Source organism: Myzus persicae, unplaced genomic scaffold (assembly GCF_001856785.1).
Source record: "Myzus persicae strain clone G006 unplaced genomic scaffold, MPER_G0061.0, whole genome shotgun sequence".
In the NCBI taxonomy this organism is placed as follows: domain Eukaryota; kingdom Metazoa; phylum Arthropoda; class Insecta; order Hemiptera; family Aphididae; genus Myzus; species Myzus persicae.
Window position 1 is genome coordinate 1 of NW_019104209.1, and position 12,641 is coordinate 12,641.

Sequence of the window (12,641 nt, forward strand, 5' to 3'; positions counted from 1 at the left end):
GGGGTGGTGGCCGAGTATGGGTCTACGCGCAGTCGGCACGACCCGCGGCGGCGGAACCTCAAAGTTTCCCGCACCCCACTGCACCCACCCGTGGCCGGGTGGCGCACACTGCCCCTGCAGCCGCCTCGCGCTCTCGCGGCACCTGTTGACAACCCTCGGCGACACGCAAGGCCGCCGCTGGTGCTGCTGCCGCTGGTGCTGCCACCGCTACCGCTGGTGCCACACTCCAGAGCCGCGGTTCCTGGCGAGTGGTGGTGATCCGTTCGCGTACCCAATCCACCGTCGTCGACGTTTGCGAGCGCACACGCGCACACACGTACAGGTGTCGTCGTCTATATCGCACAAGCGCAAGCCGTTCACCGCTACCGAGTCCGAAGTTCGCGTCTGACACCCCGCCGGCCTGTGCCACCGTCAAGATTTCAAAGAGGTAAGCTCAGGGTTTAAAAAAAAAAAAAAATATTATTTGGGTTTTGGTGTTAAACCTTGCGTTATAGTCGATGGTTGCCTACTAAGACCCGTTGGGTTTATTTTTTTGTTTTTGGGGGGTTGGTTGAAAATTGAACCATCATCTCACCACCACCACCTTTTTGTTAATACAAACACAGCATCATTGTGCATGCAGCTTAGGTAACACGCGGTAGATATATCGTTTAAACAAAAATAAATCGAAAAGATGATTTGTTTCACGCGTCACCCCATTTCTCTTGTCTTGTACCAATTTATCTCTATGATGAAAAGCCGTATTAGATAGATACATGAAATTGAACTGACCGTATAATAACTAGTTATTCCTTGTGACGGATTTGAATAATCGTATTCATCCTGATGTTTTCCTAAATTTTATTTAAGTGATTAATTTTGGAACGGACTTAAAGACAGGTGAATCAGGTTTACAATATAATAATATGTGTAGTTCAATGTGTATAATATGTGCATTAGGAACATGGAAATTAATTGCTGTAATACTACAGGTCTATGACCGTCAGTAACCACGAATAACGTCTTGTAAAAAATTCAGTGTAAAAACTGAATTAATCATGATACGAACATTTATTTATTTATTTATTTTTTGATATTCAATTGAAAAAAAAAAAAATTACTTAACTCATCTGCCAACAAAAGTTTCCCGTCAATGAAAGTGTTATTATGAACAAAGTAAATGGTTCGATTCGTGCAAACGTACGGTATAAAGTTAAATTAATCATTTTTTTGGAAATTGATTGAAATATATATTTCATATACGAGTAATGAGTTAACAAAAAAAAATATAATATACATAATATTAGTAACACACAATTAATATTTAATAGTCACCGATTCGGTTGCTACTAAATGAATATATTTGTCCACTCACATAAATAATTTTTCGCCAATTTATAATGTGTGTCATAAAATATTGATATTGTCACAGCTTATGTTTTTTTTGTGTCGAACAAACTGTCAAGTAAAAATTGTATGATGTAGCTGAAGTAATTAAAAACGAGTTTGATTGTACTACGTTATTTTTTGTTCTGCTCGAAATGGAACTGAAAAATAAAAACGACAACTAAAGAAAACAATAATAAACGAAAAAATGTTATAGCTATTTAGTATTGTGATAAAAATGTATTATTAATATAGCAATATATTATGTATATGTTTGTGAACAAGGTGATTCCTTATTAAAAGCACTGCACTCATTTTCTAGACGAATTGAATGGGGGAGGGGGGGGGGTATAAAGCAAAGTTCTTAATGCACTACGTTTTTTTCACTAAAAAGGGAGTATTGCTTGATCTCAAGGGAGTATTCTTAAGTTTTATATTTTCCTCCAATCGCAGGCCAAATTATTATTTTTTTTTTTTATAAGATAGAGATATGAAAAATTGGATTTTCAATTTAAGGTGCAAACTTGGCCTTCACTCAGACTTCTGTTTTCTAACCATATATTTATTTACACTTATAGTCTCGTGATTCATATTTTCGATAAATTAAGTTGCATTAAAAAAAAATACTTTATTAATTATTTCCTAATAACTTGTGTTGGTTATACCGATACCTAACTTTTTTTCTGTACGTTCGGGTTTTCACACAATCCATATTAGTGTTACAATATTTACTAAACATGTAATCAAAGTTATTGTTGTAATTCACTGTTACAACCATCGTAACAAAATGAAATAATGTCCCGCAATTCAATAATAATAATAATGAAGACGAAATTATCAATAGTTATTTGCATGATCAAATGTTGGATAATATATTTCTGTACTGCAATGATCACACAACTTATGTTTTCTCGTTGAATAGTACTTAATATTAGCATAATTTTTAGTTAAAAAAATTAAATTAAAACACGTGGGCATTTCATACTTATGGATTTAATATAACTTCTAATTATAGTAAATTAAATAACGAATTCCTTCAGATAAAGTTGTGCGCCACGAAAGTGGTACCGATTTGTTTTTTCCGGTTAATAAATGTAGTATCCTCCATCTCCCCATAAGTTATTATTAACTTCAATAAACCTAATACCAAGTAAAAAAAGATAAACATCAGTTTTTGAGTAATAACAAGACATGATAGGTATTTATCGACTGAGGTTCAAAAACCAATAAACAGTTGTGTACAAAATCAATTATGGACATCGAATTCCTTAAAAATAATCGCGTTCACTTTTTGAGAGAAAATCTACACCAGTTTGCTATTCTAAATTTGTTGATACCATTGTCTCCGAGGTACACTACATATTCTGGAAAGGTGGGTAGAAAAATTAAGGTTTCCGAAAATATTTAATAAGTATTTAGTATGTTTAAATATTTTATACTTAAAATTTATTTTATATTTAATATTCATAAACATTAAAAGTATACCTAACTATCTCACGTCACAATATTTACATAATAATAGTATACTCAGATGATTTTTGAGACCTATACCAATAACTTTTTTACTATTGAAATGCATAATAAATGATGATTATTTCTTCTGTTTACAAAAGTGCTTAGTTTATAAATCTGATCAGAATAGTTATAAAAGTATCAAGAGCTAGACATGAAAGTTTAAAGACAATAATATTACCTTATAATTTATGAGGAACAGGTAACTGTTGAATTCGTGAAACAATAAGATACCTGTTGTGTGTAGTTTGCATGCTATTATAGATTGTGCATTTTGTATCAATCATTAATTATTTTACATGTTACTCTTGTAAAAATATTATATTTTAATGGAACTATTTATATTTTTCATATAATATACAATGACCTAAACATTATGTCAAAATAAAATAGAACACCCTTTCCCTCAAATTTAAAATTCTATGTAAAAAACACTTTGCATCTAAGCCCGTGTAGTCCATGTGATGCATGAATTATTTTAATTTATTTCAACCATCTCTCTACTGATCCGATTGTACAAAAATTTAAATCCACTTATACATTACAACCTGCGTTGTATTTACGAATTTTAATTGACAATTTTCAGTAAAGTTAATATGGTTTCAACATTAATTAATACATTAAAGTGAATAAATTTCTATTCAAAAATATACCTAATATTATAAGTGCGATTATTAATTATTTCATTATGTTGTGTATGAAACTATAGTAGGTATCATTATTCTGTCTGTGGCTTTTAGCGTGGAAAAGCTTAAATTATTATTATATACATTGTGGTAGTATATTATTTTTTATTATTGTGCATATTATGTTTTAAAAAAAATATTTCAATTTTAAATGTTATAATTTATGGTTAGAATAGTAAAAACTCATTGATAATTTAATCATACGTTACTGTTATTATAAAAATAATGTTCATTTCAGAGTAAAAAATGAATTATGATTAAAACTCGTACTAAAAAATAGCACAATAACATCCAAGATGTATAAAATTATCGTAAAACGTTATATAGCTTAATAATGACTCACTTTTTTAGTGCTTCAATAAAGGGATGAAAGAAGTAGGAAGGTAGTGTAATAATTATTTTTATTTTACATTTTTCGCATTCATTTTTTTTTTGATTTCAATTTATTTCAATAAACATTTATAATTTACAAGCAGAATAAGTATAAATGGTTCCGCGTCGGCCAATGTTTTCTCAATCAGCGTTAATACTTTTTAAGATTTTTTTTGTTTATGAAAAATGCTGTTTTGGTGGTACTACACAGACACACAGTGTATGAAAGCGCCAATTTTAAAAAAACCAATTTTAGTACTATATGTATGATTTACTGATGTCTCATCGGATTTATAACGTATAGTTAATTACCTACCCATCTTCCGAGTCCTGATACTCGATGACACACAAAACACTTCTCCATTCTGTCGTGGTATAACTCGTCCAGTTCATCTTGGCTCTTGGCTGACGTCACAGATTACCAATGTATATTTAAAAATCAGTGTGACCACTCCCAACAATTTAATGTGAAATTAACCAACTTTTAGTCATTAATATCTAAAAATTAGTAAATAATAAAATATATCTTGATGAAATACCCAACAAATTTAATGCAAATTTGTGTCAACTATAATTCCCAATATTAAACATTTACTCGTTTACCTGCAGTCGTCAATGCGTATTAAGTTATTGAACATTAACATCTGGCTTTCATACCTCTTAAACAGTAATGATTTACAGACGAAAATTATTAAAATGTTTTTTATTCAATATGATATTATGGTGTATATGTTACTATGTCTTTCATGATCGAAACTTATATCATCCTACTTAAGTCGTTATTCATCGTAGTTTTCCAGCTGAAAATATTTACTCACATTAAGCTGTTCATGTGCATTTGTTAATCCAGGAGATAGTGTTAATTCGATTTCATCAACCAAATGAATCGCATTAACTGATGTGAATTAAAAAGGCGATTATGCGCACCTAACTTCCGAATTAACTTAATTCACGTTGATTTTAATGCACAATAACGAGTGCATAATGATATAAACTAGGTACTATACTTGTAGATCAGCGTAGGTGACGAGTATTGAAGTTGTATACGCTCTCCAAAACTAAAGAAAATTATTATTTAGGGTTTTTTGAAAATTATTTTTACACGACAAATTAAAATAAAACAATAGAAAGTAGAACGGTACCAAAAATTAATGTTGTACGTTAAAAATAATAATCATATCTTAGTTTAATACGTACATGAATATGTACATCCATAAAACACGTCATATCCATGTGTAGTATTCAAAATATTATGCAGAACGATTTCATTCACCGAATTTCATCAACTTTGTGGTGTTTCGTAGAGTGTTTTACATAACTTTTCAGATGTAAACTTAAAAAATAAACGTTATTCTGCAAGCATAAAGTTTACGCAATTAAGTTCAGAATCCGAAAATAATAACGACAAGTATGCGATTTTATTACAAAACTATACAGGCCCCAACTACTTGTATTACGCGTTTACACAATAACAGCTAGTATTTTCATAATCATCCGGACGTACTGAAATATCATGATCTGAACAATTAATTTCAACATAATGAGGACTAATAAAATAATCTATAATATGTATGCTCGTATTTTTTGTATCAAGACTTTTTTTTTTTCAATAATGGTGTTGAAACGACGTTTAAATTATTTATAGACATGCATTAATAATGGGCTTTTTAACAATAGTTATAGGATTTTCATCTCAAACTATGAGTTTCATTTATTTGTTTTTTATGCAAATGGTTTACCTATAACAATTAATATTGTATTATGCAGTAATGCTGTTCCAAAGCAATGGTATACAGTAGAAATACGCATTCTTATTTTATAGTGGAGCTTAAAGAATGAATACAATTTTCTCCGTGGCATATTATATTCATTTTTCCAAGAACTTAACTGTCGCTGTCAAATATAATAATAATATTAAATAGCGTTTATTTTCAAAAATGTGATACATTTAAGCAGCACGTACGTAGTGGCGTGTCAATTGAAATACCATTCTCGTGAGAAAAAAAAACTGTTTAAACACATTTATCATCGGTCTGAATAAATATTAAAGACTTTGATAGGGAAATGTAATTTGTCTTAATGTCAAGCTGATTTACTGCGCCACGGGTTCATGGGGCATCACACAAAGTGTGTGTGTGTGTGTGTGTGTGTGTGTGTGTGTGTGTGTGTGTGTCTGTGTCTGTGTCTGTGTCTGTGTCTGTGTCTGTGTGTGTGTCTGTGTGTGTTGTCTAGTTCTTAACGTACAAATTCAACTTGAGGTAATGTTCTAGTTATTTATATCTGTATCTTACAATGTTCATTCTCTTTTTTTCTAATGGTAACAATTATTGTTTTCTTTCCTATTTTTATTACTATTATTTTAACCGATATTATACTTAACGAAAAGACACAATATGGATAGCTTGAGGTTCACACACAAACATAACTAACAGTAGTTTTATGTTAGGTAGGCGGTAATCATGAGGCATGGTGTCATCATATATTATGAACTTAGATTGTTTCGCACTTTTTAAATTAAATTACACTTTAAAATGCCCCACAGATCAACAAGTCCATTGAATCTACTCTCTTCTAAAGTGCCATCTTGAATGCCATTGTTATAACATTGCTCTCGTATTTTATTATGAAATATAAAAACACCTAGTAGGTAGGTATTTAAGTATCAGCTAATGTGGTAAGGTTGATGTTCATTAATCATAAGCTTTATTGTACGTCGTGGCTTTTAAAGCTAACATATCATTTGGAAAACGTCAAAATAATTACGATACGTATGCCAAACGGAACTTTAAAATGGATTATGATATATTGGTAAAATCTAGTTTGATGCTGGCAACATTTTTGTACACAATCATTAGACTGCAATAATGTGTGCAAATATAGTATTAAACCCCATTGGTCATTACGAATGTATGGTTAAATAGAATCCAGGAATATATTTTTCCATCTCTTTGAACTATTATAATATTATTCGTAATTGCTGTTAAGAAAACATTCATTTATAACAATAATGTGAACAAAAAGTGGAGGTAGGACAGGTAGGTGGTATGTAAACAAATTAAGCTCGACGTTTCAATAATCCTCCATTAATATTCATAAATAATAATGCAAAAAACCAAAATTAAATATTATCTCACGGCAACATATCGTTTGTATAATTCATTGTAAAGAATAAAGATGCACTACAAGCAATGATAATCAATATTTCGTAAGTAATAAACTCGAATTCTTACGTCACGTTATTTACATTTTGAGGAATAGTTATGCTCTGTCATCAATACATGTCGTTGTAGTTTGTTTGAATCAAAAATTATCTTTTCAAAACGTTTGGGTTTGTGTTCACAGAATCGAATATGATAATTATTACATTTCTTTAGTGCAGCGATATGGACAGGGAGACTTATAATGTACGATATTATTCCGCAATGCCCAAATATTGCGATTTTTAATTCAATACAATAATATAATATTTACTGCCGTTTTTATTCGTCATTGACATTATACATTATTATTTCCATTTCCCAGCGGTCCCGTTTTCAGGGGTCGTATGTTAGCGGTACATAGTTGTCGTGCCTCACGGGGTGTACTGCAAAGTGCGTGTTCCTGCAGTTTCCCGAAAAGCTGGTGCGTATCGTAACGCATCGACACCTCCGGAAAATATTATTATTCCCAATGCTCGAATTAATATAAGTACCCGACAATATTTCGGGTGGAGAAAAAAAAATCCCTTAAGTATGGCACTCTGCTTAATGAGACCGCCCGGCGCCACGGGTTTCTCAGAGTAAACGACGCGATACTATACTATAATATAGGTATATATTTCTAGGTATTGGTTATAGTCAGGTGGGTAGGTGGGTACTGGGTATATTATGCGATATCGGTCACGTCACCGAATACGCAGCTCTGGCCGGTCTCGGTTTCAATAACGATTCGTCGTCCCGAGATCCTTTCGAAAAAAAAAATGTTGTTTTCGTGTTCAAAGCAAATATTGACTGTCAACCATTCAAATGGAGACCGTCAATTACATCGGATGAATACGAAATACGTATATAATATACATCATTCCCATTCATGTTTCAGAATCACGGGGGACTAACCGATGTTTCGATGTTCAGATTTGATGTGCATATAAAAGAGCTTTGCGTACAAATAGTGCTCCAATTTGTTTTATCGAACACAACGAAGTTCGGTTTGTAAACAGGTTATTCGGGACGGCATAGCAATACGTCGACGGTGTTTTTGAAAAGTAGTTTTTTTTTTATTGTTTTTTTTTTCCATTTTAATGTAACAAATCGTGTTTGATCGGGATAGTGAGTTGGTCATAATATGAATTGTTGTCGAGTGCAATGCTCTTTTTGAAAAATCGAAAAATAATAATTTGTTATCCTACTCATGTATTTGTCATGCATTTCATTTATAAACCATATTATTATTATGATAATATGATATGATTGTCTGTTATAGATAAACAAAACCCATGTTATCTTGTTATGAGCATAATGCGTTTTATAACAGGTCTTGCATACATTTTGATACTCAACATGTATTTTATAAGATAGTCGATGCCTAAAAAAAAAATGTTTTTTTTTTGTTATGTTTATACAGTTAAGGTAAAATACATTATAGTACCTAATTAATAATTATCTTTTAGCTATTTTATTTATTGACTTGATTTTTTTTAAATTTCAAGTATTATACTTATACAATTGAATTAAATTTTAAGAAGACGATGACATATAATTCGAAAAAAAAATATATCTCTTTAGTACGAATATTACTATTATTAATAAGTTAATATTATTAAATAGTGTAAAAATGATAAACTGCACTATAGAAAGTTAGGTTTTTTGAACTTACTTTGTAAGCATTTGGAAAACGATTCTGAAAATATATATTAATAACATACATTTTATGATTCCATTAACGATAACAAATTATACACAATAATGAACAAGTTTTAAATTTAATTTAGTTTCATTATCAATTCGAACTTCCGTATCAAAGAGAAATAACTATGGCTAAAGAGTCTCTAAAACTCTTCATTGGCTTTATTTCGAAATTCGAGTTACGTTTTTAACGATTTGAAACTTTTAATGAAAAGTTTAAATGCGCGTACGGAGATCCGATGAAATGCAGCGAAATCTCTCCGAGCACATTTAATTAATGGAATTTGGGACAGTTCTATGTCAAAAACATTTCGAATTGTTGCCCAAATGTTCGATACTAAATAGCACAAATCCGTGTCAAATACGGGCAGGTGTATTCCGTGCTTCCATTACGTACATAATACACGCGTTTATAAAAAGAATAACAATTGTAAATAACAAATCTAAATTTAATTAAACTCCGGTTTAGTGTTTAGTCCCTTCTGCTCTGGATACCGGAAGAGAACCAATTAATTCGTCGGTTCACATGTCCTGGCTGACGGAAGACCCTTCGCTGGCAAATTGTGATTTTAATACTGTAGCACGAGGATTTTCCTTCAGGATAAGGTTAATTATTGCCACGTTCAAACTGATGGAAGGTCACATATATATATATATAAACTATATAGTGTATAATATGTATATATGGTATATTATGGTTTTTAGTTTCTGGGAAACGATTGCGGACACGCAACTCCCTTTGGCCCCGTTTCTGAAATGTACACCAACTAATTACTCACGTAACCGGAGCGGACAAAAGGGGTCAAATAATATACTTAAATTTTCTTATCTCGGATATTATAAATGTTTGGATGATAAGCCTACCGAAACCAACGATATTTTTCTATGACACTATCACTCGATCGGTTATTATGGCGAAGGCATTCGCACAGTAATGACCGTCATCAATAGGAATTTTAACTTGTGCGTGTTGGATTTTTTTTTGAACAGTTTGTTACTGCCTACAATCATGATATTCTGCCGGTAGCGAGTGTGATTTTTTATTATTTTTGTTCACGTATAAGTCTCTCAACTACTTGTTTTTAACGAGACAACTTTTGACTATATACCAGATATCTACCAAGCATGAATTGCACATTGTACATTTCGTTGTTCCACATGACCACATATGGTTTTGTACAAATACACGAATATTGATGAAAGAGGTTGATCAATAAAAGGGAAAAGGAGCGTTCGAAAATGACGTCATAAAAGGTCTTTGATGTCGAATCAATTTCTAAAACACTCGGGTCTCACATTGGAGTTATACCCTTTTGTTTTTCAGTGTAAAATTTTCACATTGGTTATCCACACAATGAATTATATTATTATATATTCATTCCCAGTTCATTTTCATAGACAAATTATACGTCCTTAAATCAGCAACATATGTGTCAGTGTATTTGATGTTATGCAAATTAATAAAATATTTAAAATTTAAATAATTAAATATAATATTGCGTAGGTTGAATAAAATCGTCAACAATTTCAATTTCTTAGAACTTTTTTAACAGAACGGTGAATTTTACGTTACATAAATATTTTTTTAAAAACATTTTGTAGGGATCGTTCGTTCAAAAGCAAAAAAAAAACAAACGTTTTGTGTATATTGAAAATGAATAGTTTTCCTGGAATTCGCGTCCCTATAAAATAATAAAATAATAATCAGAAACAAGAGAACGTTAATATTTTAGATTTTGAGCAAAGCATGGAATGCATTGGTGTTTTACATAATGATGTTTTTTTATAATTCCATTTTTCTGTAAATATTTTTTTGGTAGAAGGTATCCTTAACAAATTTCACATACCAGATTCTCAAAACTCTGAACCAGTGTTTTTTTTTTTTTGTAGAGTTACTATAAAGTTATTTTATAAGTAAAATACATTTGCTGTGAACTACAATAAATCACAGCTACTTATAGCCCTGTTTTGCCGAGATCGGCTCAGAATAATATTGTATCTGAAAGTATAAATCACTATTTATATTCTTATTATTTATTATTATTAGTTAATGTGGGTATTCTTGTAAAAAAGTATCGTCGACCTGCGAGGTGACAAGAACTCATAACATCCTTTCCACGTGGCACGTATCATGTGATTTCTGCCCGTCACCTGGGTCGAGAATCTTCTCCAGGTCGATTACACATTTTCGGAATAGACTTTTCGAAGCACTTCGAATTTCGCGATGACTTCAATCGTTAAGGCGGTTATTGGGTTGTGGTCACCGACCTCAAACCCATAAAATGTTGCTTTAAAGAGTGAAACTGACGTTCCGATTGGTCGCTTTAGTGGTGCTATTTACAATGGCAGACCCCGCTGTCGTCGTTTTAGTTTTTATTTTCAATCATGATAATATTGGAGATTGCTGAACTAACCATCAAATCGTTTTCGGTTGGAGTTAAATTGTATTTATTTTCATAATATCTACATTAAAATTATTTTGTTCCTTAAAAATGTATTTAGTTGTTTTCTAACAGTGTACCTGATCAAAAATGGCAAGATGCAGTGCTGGATTCAAGGGGGGTGAATCGCCACCCCCCATTAGCATAAGTTAGATTTTATTAATTCAATAGTGTTTATTTTAATTTTTACAATTTTATCGTTTATATTGTTTCGCTCAAACATATAACGATATAAGAAATTCTCCGAAACACATCAATTTTTATTTTTTTTTTGAAATTCAAAGAAAAAATTGTATTTCAGTAAAGAAAAATTGTATTTTTCAAAAGCTATTATATTTAAATTGTTTATAATTAATTTTTTTATTTAAATAATGAATTTAATAATTAATATAATACTAATTAACGGATTATCAAATGTACCGCTTTTTCAGACTAATAGACCTGTTTTAATTTTTGATATAGATTAAAGTGCATTCATTTATACAATAATACAAACATCTTATTAGCATTAAAAATAATAATCTTTGTAATAAATTAACATTGCTTAAAAAAGTAAGGATTAACTAGATTTCATTTAATTATTATAATTCGAATAAAGTTTATTAAAATGAATATAGTATATACTCGTTATGTAGTTACCGACGTTCGACGAACGCAAAGTCCTTTTTTCGGGGAAAAATCAAATGTTAAAATACACGTTATATTAAGTTTAATTTTAGTGTATTATACATTTGTTCTTGTACATAAAGCGTCACGTCCAAAACTAAATTAAGTTAATTGCTGGATATTTATCACTTCTCTGTTATTATTTTTAAATAATAAAACGGTAATACTTAAATTATTTTTTTTTCTCATCAGTAGTTCAAAACCGGTTTTTGGTTAGGCTAAGTTGCAACATATTATCCAAAATACGGCCCTGCCTACCACCAAGGAAATGCCGCCTCTTACTTAACGCCGCCCCAGACATAGGCCTGTGTTGCCAGTGTCTTTCGTCGGGCCTGTATACATTTCTTACAATATTATTGTATTTTAGATATTATCTTTAAAAAAAAAAATTTAAATCCTGGATTCACCACTGGCAAGATGTAATATTTTTTCTTCATTAGTTTATCAAATTGTATGCACGAGAACAGTAAGAACTTGCAGACTGTAATGTTCTAACTTACAGTAATTGTTTGTTAAGGTTTAAAGATCAGATATAAATAGCATTTGTTAAGAGCAGGTATATGATTATAATGCCCAATATCGGTGTGAACATTATTTAAGTACATATTAATATATTATTGTAAATAATCAGTATGGTTATCACACAATATAAAACAACATACTAGTGACAAATCCTCACGCAAATTAACTTAGCATAAAAATATGATAAGTTTAAC

General features: G+C 31.0%; 1 protein-coding gene across 1 annotated transcript in view; it reads left to right on the forward strand.

Moving 5' to 3' along the window:
• Positions 1–229: 229 nt before the first annotated feature.
• The window catches only part of LOC111040007, a 112,329-nt gene continuing 99,917 nt past the window's right edge, over positions 230–12,641 (forward strand). Inside the window, exon 1 of the mRNA XM_022323693.1 lies at positions 230–427. The gene's annotated coding sequence lies outside the window, so the exon portion shown is untranslated. The remainder of the gene's footprint in view (positions 428–12,641) is intronic.